This window comes from Lepisosteus platostomus, chromosome 22, assembly GCF_059453375.1.
Source record: "Lepisosteus platostomus isolate fLepPlt1 chromosome 22, fLepPlt1.hap1, whole genome shotgun sequence".
Taxonomy (NCBI): Eukaryota; Metazoa; Chordata; class Actinopteri; order Semionotiformes; family Lepisosteidae; genus Lepisosteus; species Lepisosteus platostomus.
Genome location: NC_142632.1, coordinates 2,631,252 through 2,658,651, shown reverse-complemented (window position 1 = coordinate 2,658,651; position 27,400 = coordinate 2,631,252). Strand labels below are relative to the sequence as shown.

The following is a 27,400-nucleotide window of genomic DNA, read 5'->3' as shown; positions in this document are numbered from 1 at the left end:
TTGGACACATCTGCGTTCGGTGTGCACTTAACCTGCTCTCTGAGCCCGTTGCCTCCGTCCCATTTAATAGCAGAACTGACGCCAAGAGAAATGATGAGAAATGGCATTTATCGGGCACTTTTCATGTCCAAGGAGCTCAATGCCCTTGACACCTCCCCAAGGCGACAGAGCTGTGCATTCTTTGGCGACACCATTTTTTCTTTTGTTTAATTTCTATACTTATTGATAGAATAAAAACGATATGTCATGTACTGTAAGGGAAATGTCTCTTTTCATGGGGAAAGCTAGCACCAGCAAATGTTGTGTTTAGAAGAAGTGATTTAACATGACACGTGACCTAATTTACCGGAGCAAAAGCTCACCCAGCAAGCCCTGCTTTACTTCTACAGGAGAGAAGTACTGTAGAGTCTGCAAGATGTTCAGCTGGGTAGCTACGTCAGCATGCCTCGGCTGCAAAGGAACAAGTAATAGGTTTATTGCATGCTGATGTAGCGGCGAGGCTTATTAATAAGGCAGAATTAAGTGTTTCCGAGCTTCCCAAATGAGGCCCCATTTCTCTGTTCATCTCTGTGGTGCAGCCACAGAGAGACTATTCCCAGGGTGATTTAAGGTCCTAGGACAGCTCCCAAAGGGGGATGCACTTAGCTAAGCCTGGCTATCATGATCAATGGTCATCCATTGGCGCCTATCTGTCTAGGGAGTGCCAGTTGGACATCTGGACTGCATTACTAAGTGTCAGGAGTAAGTGACTCATATCTCACCTTGATCAACCAATCAGGGACTGGTAGGGCCGAGTAACCCACGTGGGACTCTGATGCCCATGGAACTTTCAGCCAATCAATGAGCTGAAGTTCCTCCAGGTAAAAACAGGCAACACAGAGAGCCTGAGAGATTCAGTGAGATTCAACAAGATTCAGAAGGGATTCTGGAGAGGATTCTGTGGACTGTTCTAAAGGGAATTCAAAGGAGAATTCCAGGGCAGGACGGCCCAGGAGCAGAAGGCTCCCAAGGGCAGGACATCCTCGCAGCGCGCCTCCTGACCATCCTGAGACTCAGCCCGGACAACCACGGAACGGCCAGTGTGTCTGAGTGCCAGAACTTTCCTTTGTTCTAAGAGTCTAGAGTGGAGGTTGCCAGAGAGTAACCAGCAGCAGGCCTCGTGAACAGGTCGGAACTGTGGACAGCTGAATCACTATTCAGAACTAGCTCTTCATTAGGAACGAACCGGTCCTCTTCCTGACTTGCTGGGACCCACAGTCATCTTTTCTCCTGTGCACAAACTTTGCTAGTTAAAGCCAACACTAACTAGCCGGTCAGTGAGCATCAGCAGCGCACCGTCGCAAGCCGCACAGCACAGCCTGGCACTGAGCCAGAGAGCGCGGATTGGACAGCAACAGCCTGCAACTGTTTCTTTGTGCCCGCAGGAGATCTGAATCCCCAAAGATTGGATGAGTATTTAACTTCAATGCATTACAGCTCGAGAATTCAATTGTTATCCCAACCAGTTGATATCAATTTAATTCCTAAGAGTTATGTACTTGTTTGAGTATCTAATGTAGAAGTTATAACTAAGTTCATTTACGAAACGGTCTTAATGAATGATATACTGAACGTATGTCCTCTTGATATGTGTAACACTTCGTAACTGACTGAATATATACCTTTTGTATTCTGATAACCCTCTCGATAAGATCTGTTAGTTTTATATGCATATTCTATGTATTAATAAATGTATCCTCGTGTATTAGTACCTGTGTGTGTGCGTTGTTTGAGTTATGTCGCATGGTTGGACTCTAAAGCCATCAAAAGAATCAACTTTGTGATTTACTGCTACAATTAATAATTGTCTCAGTAAATGCCCAAACCCTACAGAACTGGTGCCTTCAGAGAGCCACTATGATTACATATTTGGCGTCCCTGAACCGGTTTTCTTACATATTTGGGGTCCCTGAACGGCTATGAATCACTACACTGAAAAGAGAAGAACGGAACCACAGCGTTTCGACTGTGAGGTCTTCTCACACCTGAAGAAGCCTCACACCTGTTAAAGGCTCCATGGTTTTCTTTCTTCTCTTTTCAACATGGAATACACCTATTGTCTGCAAGATGTGACAATTTCATGGTGTTTTGGAAGAAAACCTTTTTTCTTTGAATTCAAAATCAATCGGAATTTCAGCACGACACATCAACACTTTTTCTGTTTTAAGGAGATGATATTTTAAACCTGATAAAAATAGTAGGAAACACAAGTTTCTTGCTGTGAAAATTTAGATGGGGAAGTGTACTACTAGTAGCAGTGTAGAGCTCTCTGTGGTGGAGTGCAAGCGCATGTTCTATGGGCCAGTGGCGTAATGGATAACGCGTCTGACTTCGGATCAGAAGATTGTAGGTTCGAGTCCTGCCTGGCTCATGAGGCTTTTAAACCTCTCAGGTTCCTCGGTAACAGGTTGCCGTCATGTATATGAACTATAGAAAAGCATTTGCCACAACCCGTAAATTAGCAAGCAAGTGCGGGCTAGTGAACACAGAACTGTATGGAGATCATCTCCAGCTCCGAGCTCAATTGCAATGAAAAAACATGCAGAACAGAACTGGAGAGCAGCTGAATTTGTGCTCGGTAGGGTGGGGAGGACTCAGCATTGCTATTGTTCTAATTGGCATGAACTGCAGGGGATCTGAATCAGAACATGTCAGTTAGTTCGATCATTGCGTCAATATGTAGGCCACGTTAATACAGAATTATTACTTTGTCTGTCTCGTCTTTGTATATAGCTGAATGTCCCTGACAATTTCATGTTAGTTTTTAAGAACGACATTGGTGCTAATAGATACACGTATAGCATATAAGGAACACGTAAAAGTTTAGTCCATGCTGAAAAGATAAGAAAACCGCCACAACGTTTCATCTTGGAATAAATCTTTACTTGTTGTTTTGCAGCCTACCCATTCTGACCTAACTCCTCCCTTGAAATTCCCTAACAGATAAGGGTACGTAACGGCTCATGCGATGCTCAGTTGCAATTTGTCCCAAAACAAACAAGAACAGCAGCTGAGGGTTTGAGTTTGAACATGCACTGTATTAAAGCAGCTTTTATTTCCATTGATAAATGCTAGATATTCCTACAGAGATTCTCCAGGTGAGTAAGCGATTCCTGTTTCTGTTTCTATTTCTGTTTCATATATATATACAGTATATATATATGTTACATGTGTCTCTGCAATAGTACAAATGTGTTATACACTATCAGGGGCTGCTTTTTTGTGCACCTCATCTACAACAAGGGTTTTTTTTTCATTTATGTTTGTGGACCTTCACCATTTGAGGAAGTGAGTTAGATAAGAAAGTTACAGGTATGGTGAGCAATGACTGACAAAGGCACGTACTGCGTATTCCTTACAGAAGTGTAAGCAATTTGTTCTAAAAAACACCGGCTAAAGTCCAACATCGTTAGCAATCTTATTACTTAAACAGAATTAACATCAATAAACTGTAAGGTGCTGGTACATGCGAGTAGATTTGATCTTCTATTAAACAAAAATGCAATTACAGCTCTAAAAAGGTCAACCTAGACTTCTGGAACAGATCTGTTCAGGTCATCGCTGTTCCTCTGACCTTGTGAGTCTTTGGAATTTTAAAAGTGTATTTTGCTTGCCTTTCATGTGGTCTGTGTACAAGTCACTGTGGCGTATGCGGTCCTACACAGCCTTGCTATAGACGTGACGAGCCTCCGCTATGTTGCAATGGAGAACAGGTTCAGTACGGAGCTGCCGAGAAAATTCAGCTGGAAAGCTCGTTGCAGAAAAGCATCGGTATCTGTGTCCAGCGGCAAAGCGTCCTTCGTGGGTGCTGAAGAATCGATTTCACAGGCTGCGGGTCCAGGCGATTTAGAGTGTTAAAGGTCCCAGCGAAAACGAAACAGCGCTGGTCCTTTTACACGCACGCACGCAACCAAATGCAAAGGACGCCGTAGTTGGCAGGATTTGAACCTGCGCAGGGAGACCCCAACGGATTTCAAGTCCGTCACCTTAACCACTCGGCCACGACTACAGCGAGCGCCGCGGCCGCTGCCTTCTTGCTACAATCGAACAGGGAGTGCGAGGCGGCGGCGGCAGCGGAGGCAACTTTTTTCAAGTTCGCTCTCCGTTTAAGAAACCTTTTACGCCATACGTGCAAGCACACACACACACACCTTAGAGAACTTAAGGGTGGCTTCAAGTTGGAATGATAAAGTCTCCCCGTTCGGACATGAAAACAGAACGTTCTTAGACAGAAAGCAATCAACAACGGAGACATGTGGACGACGATTTTAGTCACTGCACTTTGAATAGCATTTTTGCTCCAGTTACAGGAGATGCACCAATGGCCCTTGACCTACGCTCTTACCAATGCCTTGAACATTCAAACAAAACAGCCCTCAAGTCCTGCGGTTTAATATAACGCTGTTACGTGTCGAGGCAGTATTTGACTCTGTCCTACCGTTGAGACACGGGGCGTATATGGAAACGAACACATGCTACGGATCGTCTCTAATCGGTCCCTACAGTTGGAAGGCTCCTTGAAGAGTGCACCCCCATCATTCATCTTTGCGCATCTGTGAAAGGTAGACTCTTGAGCAATGTTTGAGCCAGCTCTAAGGCAACTAGTGCTATTGGACAGAGACCTCTGGAAGATCCTAAGAGTCTCTTAACACCACTTCCAGCAGTAAGCTTAATTGTTCGCTGGAGGTCTCCCACCCAGGTACTGACCAGGCAAAGAATCACCACTACATTGAATGAGGAAGTTAATCCTGAAATCCAATTACATATCTCAAGGTAAGACAAATCCATAAGAACATGTCTTAGTATTACTTTGTTTACATTAGTATGGCACTGAGTTGGAGCTCCTCTTTAAGCTGTGGTTTAGTTTTGCATTCATGTGTTTCTAGAGCAGTTATTTATGGGGGTGGGTGGGTCTTTCACAGAGGCTCAGGACAAATCCCCCGCCTGAAAGTCTAATGTGTGCGTTCAGACAGTCACAGGTCAAGAGCCAGGCAGGAGGACAATGGACAGAAGAGCCAACGAACTAAAAATGAAAGAACAAATATGAAAAAGCCACCATCTTTTTCTTTTTGACATTTTCCGACTTTCATGCAAGCCAGGACAAAGTTGCTCGTAGCTACTTGTGGATTCAAATACTCTATCGAGTGCTTTGATGAGTTTTTGCAATTTGATTGTTGTCCTGTCAGCCTGTTTCTGTTTTTTTTTTTCAATCTAGGGATGGAAAGTATGAGGGAAATGATGGAGCAATCAATAACCGCTCCGGAAAAATGGCAGAAAAAAATGGTCCGTCACTAAGGACATTTGTGAAGCAGAGGAGTGACATCACCACAAAGGCGACACATTCTGCTGATGGTTTTGGTGAATAATGATTGAGGCGCGTTAAGAGAAAGGTAGCTGTGTCAGCATGCGTAGGCTGCAAAGGATCAAGCAAAGGTTTACTCCATGCTGAAAAGAGAAGAAAAGAAGCACAACGTTTCGACTGTGGAGCCTTCTGCGCCATCATCTTTAGCGGTGATGATGTTTACATTGGAAAAACTGAGACACGCGTCCCTGGGTGGGCTTGAACCACCAACCTTTCGGTTAACAGCCGAATGCGCTAACCGATTGCGCCACAGAGACTGACGGCTGCTTGTGCACCCTACATTTGCAGGTTTATGGTCAAAGAAAACAATCACTTGCGCTTCTTGCAGCCAGCAATCTTTTTCCACTGACAACCAAGAAATGGATTTCATCTTTCACAAGCTGTATGGATTTCTTCAAAAACAAGTTATTCCAGAAAGGAAATGAATTCTTGCATTAAACTGAACCAAGCTGTACATGTTTGTCTGAAATGAGACATTCGGCACAACAAGACACGGAGAGAGGCACCGCTGGTATTCAGACCCAGGATCGCCTGCTTACTAGGCGGGCACTTTAAGCCACTAGGGAACAGCGCCAGCAGAGCACCGCGCTTTTACAGACACTTGGACACATCTGCGTTCGGTGTGCACTTAACCTGCTCTCTGAGCCCGTTGCCTCCGTCCCATTTAATAGCAGAACTGACGCCAAGAGAAATGATGAGAAATGGCATTTATCGGGCACTTTTCATGTCCAAGGAGCTCAATGCCCTTGACACCTCCCCAAGGCGACAGAGCATTCTTTGGCGACAACATTTTTTCTTTTGTTTTATTTCTATACTTATTGATAGAAAAAAAACGATATGTCATGTACTGTAAGGGAAATGTCTCTTTTCATGGGGAAAGCTAGCACCAGCAAATGTTGTGTTTAGAAGAATTGATTTAACATGACACGTGACCTAACATACCGGAGCAAAAGCTCACCCAGCAAGCCCTGCTTTACTTCTACAGGAGAGAAGTAGAGTCTGCAAGATGTTCAGCTGGGTAGCTATGTCAGCATTCCTCAGCTGCAAAGGAACAAGTAATAGGTTTATTGCATGCTGAAAAGAGAAGAAAGGAAACACAACGTTTCGGCCGTGAGGTCTTCTCACACCTGAAGAAGCCTCACACCTGTAAAAGGCTCCATTGTTTTCTTTTTTCTCTTTTCAACATGGAATACACCTATTGTCTGCAAGATGTGACAATTTCACGGTGTTTTGGAAGAAAACGTTTTTTCTTTGAATTCAAAATCAATCGGAATTTCAGCACGACACATCAACACTTTTTCTGTTTTAAGGAGATGATATTTTAAACCTGATAAAAATAGTAGGAAACACAAGTTTCTTGCTGTGAAAATTTAGATGGGGAGGTGTACTACTAGTAGCAGTGTAGAGCTCTCTGTGGTGGAGTGCAAGCGCATGTTCTATGGGCCAGTGGTGTAATGGATAACGCGTCTGACTTCGGATCAGAAGATTGTAGGTTCGAGTCCTGCCTGGCTCGTGAGGCTTTTAAACCTCTCAGGTTCCTCGGTAACAGGTTGCCGTCATGTATATGAACTATAGAAAAGCATCTGCCACAACCCGTAAATTAGCACGCAAGTGCGGGCTAGTTAACACAGAACTGTATGGAGATCATCTCCAGCTCCGAGCTCAATTGCAATGAAAAAACATGCAGAACAGAACTGGAGAGCAGCTGAATTTGTGCTCAGTAGGGTGGGGAGGACTCAGCATTGCTATTGTTCTAATTGGCATGAACTGCAGGGGATCTGAATCAGAACATGTCAGTTAGTTCGATCATTGCGTCAATATGTAGGCCACGTTAATACAGAATTATTACTTTGTCTGTCTCGTCTTTGTATATAGCTGAATGTCCCTGACAATTTCATGTTAGTTTTTAAGAACGACATTGGTGCTAATATATACATATATAGCATATAAGGAACACGTAAAAGTTTAGTCCATGCTGAAAAGATAAGAAAACCGCCACAACGTTTCATCTTGGAATAAATCTTTACTTGTTGTTTTGCAGCCTACCCATTCTGACCTAACTCCTCCCTTGAAATTGCCAAACAGATAAGGGTACGTAACGGCTCATGCGATGCTCAGTTGCAATTTGTCCCAAAACAAACAAGAACAGCAGCTGAGGGTTTGAGTTTGAACATGCACTGTATTAAAGCAGCTTTTATTTCCATTGATAAATGCTATATATTCCTACAGAGATTCTCCAGGTGAGTAAGCGATTCCTGTTTCTGTTTCTATTTCTGTTTCATATATATATATACAGTATATATACAGTATTGTACTATTATTATATAATTCGTTACACTGTGGCTGTGTTGTGTGTGTTAAGCTGCTGTTGCACTGCAATTTCCCTCACGGGATCAATAAAGTATCTATCTATAAGAAGACATTACCATCAACGACCACAAGATGGAGATATTGTCTAGACATTACCAACAACGACCACAAGATGGAGATATTGTCCAAAGAGGCAAGAAGGGCAAAGCCGCGATAAGGTAAAATCATTTTTTGTAAGAGATTGGTGTCAGAATGCACATCCGTATCCCAAACAGAATCTCTAGTAAAATATGATCATTTGTGAAACAGGCAAATGAGTGTCTGCTACAATATGATTGCTACAGATGCAGCCATTCAAAATGTGCGGGCGATACTGCATTATTTTCCGGTACGCTGTACGCAGTCTACCGCGAGTTACCGGTAAATACCGCGAGTTACCGGTAAATACCGCTAGCAAAATAATAGTATCCGGAATTTCCGCAAGGTGGAGCTAATAAAGCTCAACTTCTCATGTTTGAGCTGTAGCCATCAAAGTCTTTAATGAAGATATTACTAATAGTATTAATAATAAATGACCTTGGACAAGCTGTAAACTCAAAGTATTGCCCTGGTCCACATTATTTTTTTCACTGACCTTCTTTGTAAAAGTAACACCACAGCATTTCGCAATCACGCATTTTTTTCCAATCATGCAAAGTACAGTAATTTTTGAGAATCGATTCACCATTCCTTTCACATGCTCATAAAAGAGATTGATTTAGGAACATAAACATATTACCGTATGCAAACTGTACTGTATACAGTTTGTATATGTATATGTATATGTATATGTATATTTAATGTCTTAACTGTGCCCGTTTAAGTATTGAATATTTATATGGAATTTTACCACTGAAGGGAAATCTTAGTGCCTGAGCATAAAAAGAATAGGAGCGTAATGCAACGCGTGTGAAGGCCATAAACGATATTAATTTTGGAACATAAACATACAGTATATGGCTGGTCTCGGTACTTTAAAGAAAACATACACGAAACATGGTTTCATTATGACCAGAATCGGTCTTGAGATATTTTTAACTTGATTTACAGTATTTGAGAGGTATGTCTTGACACCGATACTACGTAAATACTCCTCACGTATATGTTTCTAGGTTTATATTATGCATTTCATATGGTCAAATTGCTTTTGAGCAACTGATAAGAAGCGCGAAACGGTATGCCCAGGGCGTTTTAGTTTTTGTTTTGTTTTAATGCAGTGCAGTGGATTGATTAGAGATATCAAGTACATACAAGTCATTTTTTAAATGTTGTAGTTCGTCTTGTAAAAATGTTACGAGTACATCATCTGTCAACAATTACACAGGTTCTGTTTCCATATTGCGGTTTTTGGTTACGTAATACTATTTTCTAATTTCACGTTGTGAATATATGATTTGGGCAAACAGAGCCGCAAAGAAGTACATTATGGGTTGTTGTTGTTTTTTTGCAGTTTTATCTAAAATAAGCGATGCTTAAACCTTTGTCTGATTCTTGTGAAACTATCCACACGACAGTTACCTAGGAGTTGACTTCAGTGATGTCACTGATGGGATGTTTCTAAAAATCCATCCTCTGTAAAACATCTTCTCTAGTTGTTCTGCATATGTATTCGCTAATGAAGCTGTGTGTTCTGAGCCTGGTTCTCTACATTTCTGTATGAACCAGCTTAGAGGGCTAAAGACAGCTTGTGTTTAAATTGAGTGTAAGGTAATTTATGCTTCTAAAGTCATGGTCAGCATTTATTATTGTACTGTGCTGTAAACTTCTTCTGTGCCTAATTACATTATTTTATAGTCGATAATGTTTCTGTAGTGCTTTTTCAGCCCTCAGCATGTGACTGCGCTGGTGGTTCTGTGGGTTAGGTTCCTGACTCCTATGTCACATGGTCTGTGGTTGAATCTCATGGAACTATGACTTTAATTTTTAACAAACATTTCTTTGAAAAATTGAAACATTTCCCTTGGTCAGAGATTAAATAAAACCTCACTCGCATCAAAACAAATTTATATTTCTAAATATCACAACATGATCGAATTTACGTCTTTTTAATAACAATGAATAGTCACCTATGCGTTACAAAATAAACATTTATATTGATTTGAATCGAGTTTTGATTTAAATCGTAAACGCGTGTTTAAAGGCGATATACTGTATAAAAGCGCTGATTCTTATGGAATGTGTTTGGCCGGGGATTCAAAAAAATTATTTTTTTTAATCGCGTATCTAAGGAAAATTGCAGTATAACTTTGTTCATGCACAAACAGTGGCATGTTACATTATAATTTGGGTGTCTCCTCTTGCCAGAAAGCTCTAAATTGGATTTTGAGTGCGGTTTTTGACTTTTTCTAAATTGCAACCCATAAATAAAGCTGATACAGTTTAGACTTACTGTATTCTAAACTGTATTACAACATCACATTGGACAATGCAACGTAAATTGCAAAAATGCACTTGGAATCTGTCCAAGCCCTACTACGAAAATTATTAAAACTGCGACACTTATCATTCATCTTTAAATAAACTTTATTTTATATAGCGTTTTAAGCGAATAGGTAATTAGATTGCTCATAAACCTAATCGCTTTTTCTACATAAACACAGCGTGATTGCTCTCTGAAAATGCTTTTTTCTTTATATTTAGGCTCAGATTTCAACTATAGATTGTATTATTATAAACTTTCTTGGAAAAATGTCTTTTATGTAAACCATGTTTGCTATTAATTCATTTAGGGCTAAAATACGTTCATTGTCTTCCAATCGAGTCGAGTTGACATTGGAAGCTTGCCACGCCCGGACTGTTACACCAACGCATTAGCATGTTGAAGCGATTTCATTGAGGAGGCCATCTACTAGTTAACACTGTACTTCCTACTTTGAAAACACCTGTGAAATTGGTTTAATTCGTCACAGCCAGCACTCCGGCAGAGAGGGGGGTTGTACTCGTTAATGTCTGATGACATACAAGTGGAAAGATTACAGATTTTAATCGTTTTGTTTCTGAACCAGGGAAAATCTGATCATGTTTCTCTATAACAATAATAAAAAACTTTATTTTAAATTATTTTACATATCCCGCTTGCACATCGCACGACTTTAATAAATCTATTCTTTATTAATACTAAATAAATAATACTAAAAATACTACAGCAAAGAGGTCACTTGATTTTTGGAATAATTCCAAATAGCACAATGATCCACTGGCATTCCTGAAGTCTGTTTAGTGCATAATCTTCCAAATACAATCACTAAGCAATTATAAGAATTATACCATCCTATTTCTTTGTGATGTCCTGTAAAAACTAAACCTATTTTTATAAGGCTTTTACTCAAAAGGTTTCCAAACACACAAAGCATTTGTGAAGTACTATAGTATTTCTAAAGGTTACTGGTACAACATCAATCATTAAAGCTTAACAATAAAGTTTAGATTGCTGACTATGGACTAACTACATTAACTAACTGCAATGCAACATTATACATTTTACAAGAATATCTGGTTGAATTCTTGCATTTGTAGCCAATTTAATGTGAGAGAAATAAGCCAATTTAATTATTTCACAAAAAATAATGTAATATAAAATGGATGTTTTTAACTTTATTGTAGTGTTTTAGAAACTAATATGTCTTCAAAAATGGTTGTTTTTCACTCCTAGGAATGAAAGCTGTTGTTATATGATGTTTATTTTCAAATTTGGAAAAATCAAAGGATTCTAGCTTTCTCCCCTTGCAGGCATCGGACACAGAGAACCTCATGGTTTTCATAAAAATCATTTTTTATGTTCCCTGGTGTTCCAAACTTAGTTTTAATTTGTTATTATGTTAAAAACAGGGTAATAAATTTCTAATTGGACTATAAATAATGTCATATTGTCTGCTATAAAACTGATGTTTTCAACTCTATTGTAGAGATTCTAGAATCATCTAATAGAGAATTTAAATAAAAAAAGGGCATAAGAAAACATTACCAACAACGACCACAAGATGGAGATATTGTCTAGACATTACCAACAACGACCACAAGATGGAGATATTGTCCAAAAAGGCAAGAAGGGCAAAGCCGCGATAAGGTAAAATCATTTTTTGAAAGAGATTGCTGTCAGAATGCACAACTGAATCCCAAACAGAATCTCTAGTCAAATATGATCATTTGTGAAACAGGCAAATGAGTCTCTCAGGTGCCCATTGCTCATTTTCAGACACATTTATGCAATACTTTCACCATGCGTTGAGCAATAGGGATTAAAGATACCAGAGGTAAGGTTTAAAAGTGATTCTGAGGTGCAACACATCAGCAATACAGCTAGGCATCTGAAATGCGGGGTTTGAGAGCCCTTCAGGGAACACCGTACCCTAAAGGTACCAGAAGTCCAGTAGTATAAGCATTAAGTCACTGTCACCCCTGTTACAATGTGATTGCTACATATCTTCATTTCTTTGGTTTTTAAGGAGTAAGAGTGCAGGGGGTCTAAATCTGCGATCCAGTGTGTTGAAGTATTTCACAAGATTACCTGTAGCCCGTATAGAAACAAATACTAATTCTGATTATTGCCCTGGGCATGTACCAATAAATCACTGAGCATATATATATATATCACTGTGTTGAAGCTAGAGACCTGTATGTAATATTATGGTGCTAAAATGTCATTTTCACATATATTAATGTAATAAATGATTGCTTATGCTTTATAAACAAATCTAATTAAAATAAATGATTAAGTTTTGTATTTATCTTGTACCATAGAACATGATTTTCTTTGTATTTCAAGCCCACAAAGTGTCCAAATGACGCACTACATGATATAAGGAAGATTATCACATGCATATCGGTATTATCTTTCTTATGAAAATGCATTCCTTTCATTACCTTTTACTTTTTAAAATGAACTCAAATTGTGTATAATGTAATAATTTAAGTAGAAGTGCTTCACTGCTCTATGCCGTCTGGAAATAAATCCTCAGACTACTTACTGCCCTGGGCATGTACCAATAAATTACAGGAGCACATCTATATATCACTGCGTTGAAGCAGGAGACACACAATCACTGCAAACACATCCTAAATACAGTGTTCTAGCACCTTTGACCTCATCCAGAACATATCATTTCTTGAAAGGGATTGCTGTCCGAATGCACATCTGAATCCCAAACAGAATCTCTAGTAAAATACGATCATTTGTGAAACAGGCAAATGACTGTCTCAGGGGCCCATTCCTCATTCTCAAGACACATGTATGCAGTACGTACACCATGCATTGAGCAATAGGGATTAAAGACACCACAGCTAAGGTTAGAAGTCATTCTGACTATATTCTAAAATATTGGACTCATATTCTTATGATGGCAGACATGATGCTGCGTTTAAAACCGGGGTTAATGGACATTATATGACTGTCAATTCTGTTTTGTTTTGGAGACTCTTGGCTGCCTATATGGTACACTGCAGCGTGAAGGAATTATTTTCCAAAACTGTGTCAGCTCAAAAGTTGTAAGAGAACCTCTCCAGCTGCTTTAACTCTCTTCATTTTTGTCATTTAATTGTCTGTCGGCACTATGTGGCAGCGTTGCATGACAACCCCTCTCACCACGGAAAGGAACCTAACAGCTTTGGTAAGAGAGGAGAAAAGGACCTGGCCAGTACGGGGCACGAACCCGTGACTTTGGCGTTATTAGCACCATGCTCTAACCAACTGAGCTAACCGGCCTCACGACAGTGGTTCTCTCTGTGCTGCAAAAAATCGAACTCAGGGAATTTCTTTTGCCCTCCTTTGAATAGAAAGCCGTGTAATTCAGTGTACGGGCTTTCTCATGCAGTTTCATGGTTCTTGTAACCCAAATCCTACACTGGCCTGAAGTGCCCCCCATTTCACAGAATTTTTCAGCTGATTTAAAATGTACCTAAAGGAGAAGCATTATTGAAGACGATCAATTACCAAGAGCTTTTGTCAAAGGTTTTGGTGGTCATTTTTAATGACCACAGAGCGATGTGACCTCGGTTTTACATCTCATCCAAAAGACAGCGCCCTTTTACAACACAGTGTCTCCGTCACTATGCTGGGGCATTGGGACCCGCACAGACCTCAGGGTGAGCGCCCCACCACCGGCACCATTAACACCGCTTCCAGCTGGAAGCTTTGTTTTTCCCTGTAGCTCACCCTCATCCGGGTACTGACCTGGCTCACACCTGCTTAGCTTCAGTGGGTTTTCAGTTGCGAGTTGCAAGGGGATGCAAGTGATGGAGCAGCTAGCTGCAAAAGCCACTGCATTGGCGGGGAATCAAAGCCGAGCCTCCCGCGTGGCAGGCGAGAATTCTACCACTGAACCACCAATGCTCAGAACCCGGGCCTTCAAAAAAGACGCTTTTTTGGTGCTCTGTGCAAAAAGCGTCGACATCTGCTTCCAGCTGTAAAATGCCATTCGCGGACGCTGAAGAACTTATTTGCAAGGGAGCGGGTACAAGCAATTTGGCATTTTAAAACCACCAGGAACACCGAACAGGGGCGCTTCTTTGCTTGCGCCGAAACACAACGACAGGAGGTGGACAACGTAGTCGGCAGGATTCGAACCTCTTTCTGTCTATTATATACTAAATGTTCTCTTGTCTGTCTCTTGTTTGTATAGAACTGAATGTCCCTGACAATGTACTGTTAGTTTTAATTGAAGAACGGCATTTGTGTTCAAATATATCAGACAAGTTTACGTAACTGCTCATGCGACACTCAGTTGTAATTAGTCAAGAAATAAAGTCGAACAACAGCTGCGGGTTTGATTCTGAACGTATCAGATTGCAGCACCTTTTACTTCCATTGACAAATGATAGAGATTCGAAGAGAGATCCTTCAGACCAGCAAGCAAACCCACGGCTATTTCGGTTTTCTATCTAGGCAACGTTGGTGTCTGCAATAGCATACATGAAAGCGTGATGCAATTTCTGTGGCTAAATTTGTTGCACGTCATGCACAGTAAGAGTGTTTCTAACACCAAATAAAAAGTCAACAATTAGCGATCACGCCTTCTCCTCAGTTAACCCACTGAAACCCTTGCTGTTAACAGTTCTTTAATGCATGCTTTACGAGCACCTACATATTGTGTCGGTTCTTTCAGTTTTATTCATTAGGTTTTCAAAGGCATAAGTAGAACACCAGAGGTGCGAACGCAAGATGTGTGGTTATCTGAAGAACTCATTTCCATGGCAGCGGGGCCAAGCTATTTAGTGTTTTTATAGTACCAGGGAAGGAGAAGCGGCACTTCACCTTTGCCGCGCAGGCACAAGGAGACGTGCGGCAGACGCCGTAGTCGGCAAGATTTGAACCTGCATGGGGAGTCCCCAACGGATTTCGAGTCCATCGCCTTAACCACTCGGCCACGACTACAGCGAGTTCACCATCACCGCATTCCTCCTTTAATCTAACACGGAGTGCGACGTGGCTGCGGAAACCTTTTCAAAGTCGCTCTCCGTTAAAAAAAAATAATACCTTTGACAAAATACGTGCCGGCAGACAGACACGCCTCAGAGGGTTTAAGGCTGGCTTCATGTCGGAATGATAAAGTCTCCCCGTCCGGACATGAAAATGCCACTTTGTTACACACAAAAAAAGAATCAACAACAGAGAAATGCCCACAAGCATTTGAAAAGCCGCACCACGTCGCACTTGAAATAGCTCTTACATTAGTGGTAGACGCAGGAATCGCATTTTTATTTACGCTCTTACCAACGCGATGGAAAGCAAAACAAAGCAAAGCAGAGCAAAACAAAACGAACAAACGAAAACCCTGCACATAACGCCGTTACGTGCCCAAGTGGTATTGTACGTCATCCTAGCACTGCACCCCGGGGCGTACGGTACATGGGAACGAGCACACGCCACGAATCGTCTCGAATCACTCCCTACAGCTGTAAGGCGCCTTGAAGCGTGCACCCCCAACATTCTTCTTTGCGCATCTGTGAAAGGTAAACTCTTGAGCAAACTCTGAACCAGCTCTAAGGAAACTAATCCGATTAGACGTAACTTTGACTCATCTTTTTACGCTCAGTGCTGGATTGCTCAAACTCCAGCTAGGGTTAGGGTTAGCATTACCACGCTACTTAGACACTTTGTTTACGCTCAGTGCTGGATTTTGGGAACTTCAGGACGAGTGGGAATTTTCTCCTATCTGTCCATTCTGTTTTGTTTTGGAGACTCTTGGCTGCCTATGTTGTACAGTGCAGCGTGAAGGAAACATTTTCCAAAACTGTGTCAGCTCAAGAGTTGTAAGAAAACCTCTCCAGCTGCTACAACTCTCTTCATTTTTGTCATTTAATGTGACACTCGATGTATAACTGGAGCCTCACATATGCAAATGGTGCGGCTCCAGTTCGACACCCAGTTCGACACCACTTTACAGTATATGACAAAAGCATGGCAAACTGTGCCGGACCAGCAGATAACTTCCGCTTATTTTGACCATATTAAACATTGGAAATCTTCCCACTTGCATTTGTGACACTTGATTTTGGCTCCACCTAAGAAACTCTTAAATCTTCTAACACTTTTCTCTTCTCCCGCAACACACTTGTCTGTCGGCACTATGTGGAAGCGTTGCATGACAACCCATCTCACCACGGAAAGGAACCTAACAGCTTTGGTAAGAGAGTAGAATTACCTGAAGAACTGCTTTCCATGGAAGCAGGACCAAGCGATGTAGCATTTTTATAGTACCAGGAAAGGAGAAGCGGCACTTCGCCTTTGCCACACAGGCACAAGGCGACGTGCAGCAGACACCGTAGTCAGCAGGATTCGAACCTGAGCGGGGAGTCCTCAATGGATTTCAAGTCCATCGCCTTAACTACTCGGCCACAACTACAGTGAGCTCGCCGCCGCCGCATTCCTCCTCCGGAGTGCGAGGTGTCTGCGGAAACCTTTTTAAAGTCGCTCTCCGTTAAAAAAAAAATACCTTTCACAAGATACATGCCGGCAGACAGACACGCCTCAGAGGGTTTAAGGCTGGCTTCACGTTCAAATGATAAAGTCTCACCGTCCGGATGTCAAAATGCAACTTTGGCAGACAGAAAAAAAACATCAACAAACCACAAATGTGGACAAGGATTTTACAAGCTGCACCACACTGCACTTTCAAAAGCATTTACATTCGTGTTAGACGCAGGAATTGTCCTTGTTTTGCGCGCTTACGAACGCCATACAAATAAAACAGGTCTACGGGTCTGAAACCTGCTCCACGGAAAACAGTTCTGTTGCGCTTTTGATCAAAGGGAGATTCTCTGTTCTTACTTTTTCATGACATAACACCCAAAGGGGCTTCTTTGGAGCTGGATTCCAACCAGCATCCTAAAGTTTCTTGGTCGTATCCTTTACAGTCCTCTGTTCGGTCGACATGGAACAGAAGGGGGCAGCTTTCCTCACACATACAGTGCAGTTCTGCATCAGACATCTAACTCGTTTCCTTAGCTTGGATTTAAGCCACGAAGCAGGCTTCTACTGTATAAACGTCTAGAGGAATCACAAACTATTTGAGAGGCCATCATCCCAGGGGGAACTGACAAAGTCTATCCCTAAACACCTAGCGCAGTCTCTCGAGAGACTGTCAAAAATCGCTTTCTCCGTTTGTGCTGCAAGTAAGTGAAAATGCGGTCTCAACCCAGAGCCACTTGGCAGCAGCGGCACGTAAATACTGTTACTGCCACTGCTCGATACCGACGTTAGCCTACTATACCATGTTCAGCCACCGCTAGAAAATGTACAGCTCTAGTACTGGAGCAAACAGAAGGAGGGCCAACATCTAACAGGCACACGTGTCAGACATAGAGAGCGCCGAGGATGGGATTCGAACCCATGCGTGCAGAGCACAATGGATTAGCAGTCCATCGCCTTAACCACTCGGCCACCTCGTCAATGAAACTGGGCTGTCCAGACACGGGTTGGCACGCTCCAGATGATCTTTTTCTTTTTTTTCCCTCGTACTCGAGGGTCCTTTTCCTGTTCCACATGCGATTTCAACATTTTCCTTGGGAGATGTCAAGCCAGCAAGCCACTGCTGTGGTTCAGTGGCCAGTGTGGAGTTCAGTGGCCCTGTTGTACACAGAAAGCACATTGAGCTCCTTGGACATGAAAAGTTCCAGATAAAAGCCATTTGTCATCCTTTCTCTTGGTGTTGATGTTGCTATTGTATGTAAAGGTGGCAACTTGCTCAGCGAGCAGGCGGAGCACACACCGAATGCAGATGTGTCTGAGTGGTGTGTCCAAGTGGCTGCAAAAAAACAGTACTCCCGGGGCGCCGTGGCTTAGTTGGTTAAAGCGCCTGTCTAGTAAACAAGAAATCCTGGGTCCGAATCCCAGCGGTGCCTTTTTTTGTGCTGTGTTCTCGAACAGAACTGGTCATTATGGACAACCGCATACGCCTAGACTTAATTAAATGCAAGTATTCATTTCCTGTCTTGAACGACTTGTTTTTCTTAAAATGGATGCAACTTGCAAAACATGAAATACAAACCTCGCTAATCAGCGCTCGCGGCTGGCAAAAAAAAAAGAAGTCAGCAATGTTTTTTTTCTTTAACCTTAACCCTGCTAATGGAGAAGAGTTAAACGACCGAGTCTATGCAGCTTAAACGGTGCTCACGTCGGGTTCTTAGCTGAAAGGGTGATAAATCCCGCTCACCCCAGTCCTTAATCTTTTAAAAGGATACAAAATTGAACCTAGTCGCCACATCACATACATCCTGTTCAACGATAAAAAGGTGACATCTATCCTCGATCCAGAGTAAATCCCACGTTGAGGGCATATTTTTTTCCACTTTACCATGAGTCGGGCTCGGCTGCACAGAGGCGAGAGCAGAGCAATGAGGTCACGGGGACAGGAGAGCCACACGCTGGCGGTTTAAACACGCGGAAGAAAACTGAGGGATCCACAGTATGTGGACCCTCCGTGCGCCATCAGTCCGCACTCCGGACTCTGAATCCTGCCATCCGAGTTAAGATCTAGGCGGAACCTGAGGCGCAGTTCTTTCTTAAAACGTAATCTGGTGAGCATTTCTAGAATCGTACTTGTATAGATGCAGCCTTTAATGTGTTGCTAGGTTAAAATTGATGACTTCTTGAACTTCAGTAGGCAACTGCCCTCTTGATTTTGGATTTAATTTCTTTATTACAGGGGCGCTTTTATGAAGACCGAGTCATGTTCAGGTACTTTGCTTGATGGAGGAAGCATATTTCGGACTCTGTGATCTGCTCACCTGGAAAGGTCTGCTGTACTACTACAAGAGAGAAGTAGAGTCTGGAAGAATGGACAATTTTATGATGCTTTGGAAGATAATGTTTTTTTTTTTCTTTGAAATTGAAATGAATCAGAATATCAGTGCAAAAGACAAACTCTTGGTTTGGTTTAAAGAGATATGGTTTTAAAACAGACAAAATGTAGAAAACAGGTGTTTCTCACTTTTGGAAGAGAATGGACCGGGGGTAATATTTTACAAGTTATATAATAGTAAAATATTATATAATAGGGGTAATAGTCGCGAGGGGCTTCAGCTTTTTCGTGCTTAATATGGTGCGCTGTGGCCACGGCAGATATGGGATCTATAAAAGCCGAAAATTCTCCGATCATTGCCTGACACAGCTCCTCAAAGCTATTACAGACCTCAGGTCCTTGTCTAGACATCCACTCGTGGACCGCTCGGCTGGTAGTTTTCCTTACTAACATAGCCTTTTCCTGTTCGGACGCTTCGGGCATAAACTGCAAAGTATATCTCAGCTCATCAATGTAGGTCTCCACATTATTCCCTGACACTGTCGGGTCAAACCTTTCTACATCTTTGGCTAACTGCCTCAGGGAGTGGAGGTTAATTTTTACAGTTTCTCCGTGGGCAGGGAGACGGCCGTGATCAGGAGCAGGGGGTCTATGCCTGAATTGAATCGCCCTTGCGTCTCGCGCAGGACTCGGCGATCTCCCCCATGCCGATCCGACCACAGACCCTGGCCGGGAGAAACCTCCTGGGTGAGCGCTCCGGGCTGCTAGGTGGGCTGGCATGTAAGTGGGATCTAGCCTGTTTTGCTTCCAGTACGGCAGCATCTAACTCCTTTTGCCTTTCCTGGCTGAGCTCATTTAAACTCTCAATTTCTTTTTCTTTTTCTTTCAAGCTCGCTTCTAGGTCTCTCCTAGCTACCTCAGCCGCAGTTTCTCTAGCAGACAGGTCATCTAATTTACCTAAAACTTCCCTGAGTCTGTCTTCACTTTCCTCACTTTTCACTCTCTTTTCTCTGATTATATCCAACAACTCAACTCGCTCCGCCTTATATCTTTCTAGCTTTCCCTGAAGCGTTTGAAACTTTGTCAGCTCGGACAAAGACAGTTCCAGCTGTTTAGCTAGATTTAAGGCGAAACTAGATAGGACCTGAACTGCGTTCACAGACCCTCCTGTGTTAAGCTGGTTCGCTACCTTAGCTACTAAATCTACTTGCAGCTTCTCAATATCATCAAAGTTCAACTTTTCGATACCGCTCCAGTAACCAGGATTGTCGTCGCTAGAAATAGTACTTATAAGCGACTCCACTTCAGACATTTTAGCAGCCATTGTCATTACGTCAGAGAAACTTTAAGAGTATTACTTTTTTTCCTTTTACCAAAATACAGTATGGAATCTAAACACCCGAGCAGATGGATTTCCAATCAGCACACGTTACACTAAACGCTAGAAAACAGGGGGATTTCTTTACGCAGTTATCAGCACACCCGGTATTCGCGTATAAAAGCCACGGTGCTGTGCTGAACTTGAACTCACAGCAACATCAGTTATTCTGTGCGATTGAGTCTCATTTCATTCTAAACTCGCCCACCCAGGGACGCCATTAAATGTAGTGGTTTGATGGGTTTACTGAGACACTTATTAATTGTAGCAGTAATCACGAGGTTGTTCGTTGGGGCTTTTAGAAAATCAATCGCCAGAACAACTAACAACGCACACACACGGGTTCAATACACGAGATACATTTATTAATATAAATTGTGCACCAAACATATACTAGTCTGCCTGGATACGAGCGGCAGACCTTACTGTGAGGGTTATCAATATACAAGATATATAATCTCGAAGAGATGCAAACACAAAGAGATACACAACAGAGAATATATGTCAATATATATCGTTCGGTTACCAAATCGCTAATCAGTGTTATTACCCATTGTTACTCTAAACTCGGAAGTAAATACATTACTCATGAATTAAATTGATAACAACTTGTGTTGAGGTACAATTGAATTCTCGAGACGCAATGTAGAACATGGGGTTAACTTATCCACTGTGTATGGATTTGGAATTTCCCGGCACGAACACCAAACCAGCTGACAAGCTCTGTTGCAGCCTCTGTTCCAGCGGTTGTCCAATGGGCGTTGTGTCGGCGTCCTCTGGCTACCAGCCAACCAGTCAAGGTGCAGCTCGGAGTAGGACGGGCGGAGGAATCTGACTGCGGCGCGCAGGGCAGTCGTTGCTCCGAGGGGATCTACCAGCAGTCCGGCTGGCTAGTAGAAAGTCTCTATGCACAGAGTGTGACCGCGAGTCCTCACAAGTCACTCTTTTGCCTGGGAAGAAACTGGTTCGTTCCCGGTCCAGCGCTGCTTCTGAATAAGCTATTCAGGTTGTCGACGAGGGTCCAACTGTAGGCTGCCGTTGATCAAACGGAGCATTCACGTTAGTAGAATTCTGAGTACGTACGGGATGCTTGGCCTCGCGCTTAGAACAAAGTCCAAGTCCCTATGCAGACAACAGCAGTTGTCACGTGATTGTCTCTGAGGATGCGCGAAAATGGCCAAGGAGAGCCCCGATCTGAGCTTGCGCTCCCTTTTTGACCAAGACACAGATGTGTGCTGATTGGTTGAGAGTTTGGCGGGCATTGGAGACCCACGTGGTATTACCACGCCCTGCCAGTCCCTGATTGGTTGGTCAAGGTGAGATATAAGTCACTTACTCTTGACACTTAAGAATGCAGTCCAGATGTCCATTCAGCACTCCCTAGACAGATAGGCGCCAATGGATGACCATTGATCATGATAGCCAGGCTTAGCTAAGTGCATCCCTGTCTGGGAGCTGTTCCCTATCAAAAGAAAACAACTTAAATCAGTCTGCATGAATACTTTCTCTGTGGCTGCACCACAGAGATGGGGGGTGAGATGGGGCTTCATTTAGGACAGCATACCAACGCTTAATTCTGTCTTATTAACAAGCATTGCCGCTACACTTGTATCCCAACTTTTGCAACTCGCAACTGAAACCCCACTGAAGCTAAGCAGGTGTGAGCCAGGTCAGTACCAGGATGAGGGTGAGCTACAGGGAAAAACAAAGCTTCCAGCTGGAAGTGGTGTTAATGGGCGCTCACTCTGAGGTCTGTACGGGTCCCAATGTCCCAATATAGTGACGGAGAAGCTGTGTTGGAAAAAGGGCGCTGTCTTTTGGATGAGATGTAAAACCGAGGTCATAGTGCTCTGTGGTCATTAAAAATGACCACCAAAACCTTTGACAAAAGCTCTTGGTAATTGATGGTCTTCAATAATGCTTCTCCTTTAGGTACATTTTAAATCAGCTGAAAAATGCTGTGAAATGGGGGGGCACTTCAGGCCAGTGTAGGATTTGGGTTACAAGAACTATGAAACTGCACGAGAAAGCCCGTACACTGAATTACACGGCTTTCTATTCAAAGGACAAAAGAAATTCCCTGAGCTTGATTTTTTGCAGCACAGAGAGGACCACTGTTGTGAGGTCGGTTAGCTCAGTTGGTTAGATGGTGGTGCTAGTAACGCCAAGGTTGCGGGTTTGAGCCGCGTACGGGCCAGGTCCTTTTCTCCTCTCTTACCAAAGCTGTTAGGTTCCTTTCCGTGGTGAGATGGGTTGTCATGCAACGCTGCCACATAGCGCCGACAGACAAGAGTGTTGCGGGAGAAGAGAAATGTGTTTGAAGATTTAAGAGTGTCTTAGGTGCAGCCAAAATCAAGTGTCACAAATGCAAGTGGTTGGATTTCCATTGTTTAATATGGTAAAAATAAGCGGAAGTAATCTGCCGGTCCGGCACAGTCTGCCATGCTTTTGTCATTTACTGTAAAGTGGTATTGAACTGGGTGTCGAACTGGAGCCTCACCATTTGCATATGTGAGGCTCCAGTTATACATCGAGTGTCACATTAAATGACAAAAATGAAGAGAGTTAAAGCAGCTGGAGAGGTTTTCTTACAACTTTTGAGCTGACACAGTTTTGGAAAATGTTTCCTTCACGCTGCACTGTACAACATAGGCAGCCAAGAGTCTCCAAAACAAAACAGAATTGACAGATAGGAGAAAATTCCCACTCGTCCTGAAGTTCCCAAAATCAAGCACTGAGCGTAAACAAAGTGTCTAAGTAGCGTGGGAATGCTAACCCTAACCCTAGCGTAAAAAGATGAGTCAAAGTAACGTCTAATCGGATTAGTTTCCTTAGAGCTGGTTCAGAGTTTGCTGAAGAGTTTACCCAGTGGGCACTGATTCGTCGAATATACGTATATTCACGGCGAAAATACGGCTATACGTATATATACGTCGCCTCGACGTATAATCAAAGTCGAATTGCAACCGTAAAATCGACGACATTAATAAACGCATATATAACGTCGAAAACACATCTAACACAGTGCCTGAGGCTTTTTACTGTATGTATCGTGTGTGCCGCAACTAGGAGTATACGGCACTCTGCACAGTGTACGAAGTAAATTATTTTCGCAGTAATTAATTTACACGTGTATAATAAATATAGTAAATATAATAAATTAATTACTGCGAAAATTACTTCGTACACTGTGCAGAGTGCCGTATACTCCTAGGTAAGTTAGGTACATCTTTTTGCCCAAAACTGAAGGGGCGACATTCCTCCCTCCCCCCGTGATGCCAGGCCTGTCCCCATCCTATTCCATAATGTCATTATACTGTATATAATACCATACAACAGTGACCGATCCTTACTAACTGCATGCGTTAAAATTGCACATCAGCTCATAGCAGGGGGCACATAGCCGCGATGTATTATCAATGTTAAATTTCAACCATAATATCGACAACATTAATAAACGCATACGTTGAGAAAATATCGAACCCAGCATATTTTCCGGTTATATACCACAATGCATTGCTAGTATTCGTTGGTCACCATTTTGGACACGTTTTTCAAACGTAGAAGTATATCCGCAAATATCTCAGCAATCCTCTTTTGACGAGTAAGTATGAACAATAATAATACTATCTGAATACATACAGATCTTTCTTAATATTATTTTGATTAAAATAGTAAGTGAATAAGCAAAAAATGGCACATAAAAATAGTGGAGCTTTTTAAACGTCTGTACTTACTGCGCCCCATAAGAAATCGTTTGTCCCCGTTCAAAAGAGGTTGTGCGATGTCCTGCAGCGTTCGCAAAGCAAACCTTTGACAGTTTGAAAAGAGGAATTTATTCTGCTTCCTGTGCGTGCAGTAGTTACAAAGTTGAACGTCTTTACACGATCTGCTGCAGTTTTCAGTGGGCGGGCGTTGTCAAATGGCTTGGAAAAACGCACTGTGTTTCGGCTCGGCAAACATCGTGAGCAGTGTCCTGCATGTTTTCTGTGTATAGCTGTCTTTTAACGCATACAGAATTCATTCGAAATGGGGAATGGTGTGAATGGGGAAGATGACACTAAATCGTTTTGCCGTTTCTCTATTCTTATTCTATGTTGTACTTTCAAACTTTGGGTACTCTTTAATTAGGACAGACTTTATTGCTCAACTTCTATGATGCAAGCCAAATTTTATACATTTATTTCAGCTTTGAGCTTAGTAAACCGTTCATTTTTTAGATTATACTAAAGAAGATATTAATCATCATTAATTTGGGAAGTAATATTATATAATTTTCTCCTAGCTGCGGTGCTGAAGTCCCGCCCTAAATCAGCAGAAAAAGAAATAAAGGAGCACGCAATGTGTTACTTGAAGAATGCATATGCAAGGCAGGGGGCCAGGAGATCTGGACACTGAAAATACTAGGTTTTTGGTTCTAACTGTTAGGACAATTACACAGGGTTTGCAAATAGTGGACAAAAATCGTCTTAACTTCCATTGTAATATTTTTTTTCTTGGAAATATAGAAGTTGTACATTTTAAAATGTATATTTGAATCAAAATGTGGTTTTGAGTTAGTGTGTTAATGTAATTAGTTTGTGTTTGCCGTTACTATACTGTATATTGCCATATTACCAGAATTTGTAGCTGAAGTTTAAGACTAGTTGTGTTTTTTATGATTATTGCCCATATGTTGATTGTTGATTGATTGTATACAATGTATAATTTGAAATACATATTTTTCAGGTGTGAATGTGTATTTTCAGAATAAATTTCTAAACCAAATCATTGGGTTGATTTACTAGTTTCTACACCTGTAAAACCTAACTTTGATGTATAATAGACCTCTACCCATATACGTATAATAGACCTCTAAAGTTATCCGTATAATAGACCTCTAACCATATACATATAATAGACCTCTAAAGTTATCCGTATAATAGACCTCTACCCATATACGTATAATAGACCTCTAAAGTTATCCGTATAATAGACCTCCAACCATATACGTAGAATAGTCCTCTAAAGTTATACGGAACTCCTACCATATATGTATAATAGTCCTCTAAATTTATCCGTATAATAGAACTCCAACCATTTACGTATAATGAACATCTAATCATAGACGTATAATTGACGTATAACAATAGACGTATATTAGAATTTCATTCTAGACGAATTGCAGACCACATTTAGACGTCTAAGGTATGCGTTTAATAGACGTATATTATACGTCTTTTGCCCACTGGGTTACGTCTCAACAGAAACGCTCTTTAGCTCTTTCAGTGTTATGCAGAGAACAGCGTCTGTCGAGATCACTTTTGAGTCAGCGCGAAACGCCGTGTGCTGTCAGTTTGATTTCATATTGCTCGTAGCGGCGCCCGGCTTTTGTCTGTCAAACGTTAGGTTGCGCTTCTTCATGCTGCATCGTCGGCATGAGTGGAGCTTTTTAAACGTCTGTACTTACTGCGCCCCATAAGAAATCGTTTGTCCCCGTTCAAAAGAGATTTTGCGATGTCCTGCAGCGTTCGCAAAGCAAACCTTTGACAGTTTGAAAAGAGGAATTTATTCTGCTTCCTGTGCGTGCAGTAGTTACAAAGTTGAACGTCTTTACACGATCTGCTGCAGTTTTCAGTGGGCGGGCTTTGTCAGATGGCTTGGAAAAACGCACTGTGTTTCGGCTCGGGAAACATCATGAGCAGTGTCCTGCATGTTTTCTGTGTATAGCTGTCTTTTGACGCATACAGAATTCATTCGAAATCATTGATTTCTCCAATTATCAAGGGTCCCTTAAAGGATGAGTCAAAGTAACGTCTAATCGGATTAGTTTCCTTAGAGCTGGTTCAGAGTTTGCTCAAGAGTTTACCTTTCACAGATGTGCAAAGAAGAATGTTGGGGGTGCACGCTTCAAGGTGCCTTACAGTGTGTTGTTTCCGACACAGTGTGGCCGGGTGTTTTCCGAGTTATCGCACGGATTGGGCACGCCCACAAGCCGAGAGCCGCAGGCGATGAGCCCGGGGCTGAACAGGCCCCACTGGCTAGTTTGTAAGGCCAGGTGCATTGCCAACCACGACCGGCAGCGCAGAGGCTTTGAAGGCGGTCTGGGCTCCTGCAGCTGTGCAGCCACGCACTCTGGTTTCTCTTCATCTCGTACAAATCTTTCGCCTTTTATTAAAGATTTCCGTGGAGAGGAGCATGAATAAGTTCCATGCAATTTTTGTGCTTCCCTGCCTTCGGGTGGGGCGCAGCCTGGCTGGTCAAAGAGAGAAAACAAAAACGTTCGCAATCACTCTTGTTATGGCAATTGTGGCCGTCTGCTCCGCGAGTCCTCGGTCTCCGGCTGTCTGATTGGCGCTCTTTTCTTTGGGGGGCGGGAAGTGTCCGGCCGCAGGGGATCTTGGGACCTCGCTTTGCATAGCGGCTTCCCAGAGTGCGTCGTTTCCGGCACAGTGTGGCTGGGTGTTTTCCGACTTATCGCACGGATTGGGCACGGCCGCAAGCTGAGAGCCGCAGGCGATGAGCCCGGAGCTGAACGGGCCCCACTGGCTCGTTTGTAAGGCCAGGTGTATTGCCAACCATGACCGGCAGCGCAGAGGCTTTGAAGGCGGCCTGGGCTCCTGCAGCTATGCAGCCACGCACTCTGGTTTCTCTTCATCTCGTACAAATCTTTTGCCTTTTATTAAAGATTTCCGTGGAGAGGAGCATGAATGAGTTCTATGCAATTTTTGTGCTTCCCTGCCTTCGGGTGGGGCGCAGCCTGGCTGGTCAAAGAGAGAAAACAAAAACGCTCGCAATCGGTCTTGTTATGGCGATTGTGGCAGTCTGCTCCGCGAGTCCTCGGTCTCCGGCCGTCTGATTGGCGCTCTTTTCTTTGGGGGGAGGGAAGTGTCTGGCCGCAGGGGATCTTGGGACCTCGCTTTGCATAGCGGCTTCCCAGAGTGCGTCGTTTCCGGCACAGTGTGGCCGGGTGTTTTCCGAGTTATCGCACGGATTGGGCACGCTCGCAAGCCGTGAGCCGCAGGCGATGAGCCCGGAGCTGAACGGGCCCCACTG

At 42.7% G+C, this 27,400-nt stretch overlaps 10 non-coding genes across 10 annotated transcripts; 4 read left to right on the top strand and 6 right to left on the bottom strand.

Moving 5' to 3' along the window:
• Nucleotides 1–2,337: 2,337 nt before the first annotated feature.
• trnar-ucg (transfer RNA arginine (anticodon UCG)) lies at nt 2,338–2,410 on the top strand. The gene has a single exon. It is a non-coding gene; the product is annotated as a tRNA-Arg (tRNA).
• A 1,556-nt stretch (nt 2,411–3,966) lies between these two features.
• Nucleotides 3,967–4,048, bottom strand: trnas-uga (transfer RNA serine (anticodon UGA)). The gene has a single exon. It is a non-coding gene; the product is annotated as a tRNA-Ser (tRNA).
• Nucleotides 4,049–5,584: 1,536 nt separating this feature from the next.
• On the bottom strand, nt 5,585–5,658 carry trnan-guu (transfer RNA asparagine (anticodon GUU)). The gene has a single exon. It is a non-coding gene; the product is annotated as a tRNA-Asn (tRNA).
• Nucleotides 5,659–6,841: 1,183 nt separating this feature from the next.
• Nucleotides 6,842–6,914, top strand: trnar-ucg (transfer RNA arginine (anticodon UCG)). Its single transcript has one exon. It is a non-coding gene; the product is annotated as a tRNA-Arg (tRNA).
• Nucleotides 6,915–13,377: 6,463 nt separating this feature from the next.
• trnai-aau (transfer RNA isoleucine (anticodon AAU)) lies at nt 13,378–13,451 on the bottom strand. The gene has a single exon. It is a non-coding gene; the product is annotated as a tRNA-Ile (tRNA).
• Nucleotides 13,452–15,037: 1,586 nt separating this feature from the next.
• Nucleotides 15,038–15,119, bottom strand: trnas-cga (transfer RNA serine (anticodon CGA)). The gene has a single exon. It is a non-coding gene; the product is annotated as a tRNA-Ser (tRNA).
• Nucleotides 15,120–16,508: 1,389 nt separating this feature from the next.
• On the bottom strand, nt 16,509–16,590 carry trnas-uga (transfer RNA serine (anticodon UGA)). Its single transcript has one exon. It is a non-coding gene; the product is annotated as a tRNA-Ser (tRNA).
• Nucleotides 16,591–17,553: 963 nt separating this feature from the next.
• trnas-gcu (transfer RNA serine (anticodon GCU)) lies at nt 17,554–17,635 on the bottom strand. The gene has a single exon. It is a non-coding gene; the product is annotated as a tRNA-Ser (tRNA).
• Nucleotides 17,636–26,474: 8,839 nt separating this feature from the next.
• LOC148643154 (U5 spliceosomal RNA) lies at nt 26,475–26,591 on the top strand. The gene has a single exon (XR_015929334.1). It is a non-coding gene; the product is annotated as a U5 spliceosomal RNA (small nuclear RNA).
• Nucleotides 26,592–26,982: 391 nt separating this feature from the next.
• On the top strand, nt 26,983–27,099 carry LOC148643153 (U5 spliceosomal RNA). The gene has a single exon (XR_015929282.1). It is a non-coding gene; the product is annotated as a U5 spliceosomal RNA (small nuclear RNA).
• Nucleotides 27,100–27,400: the final 301 nt, after the last annotated feature.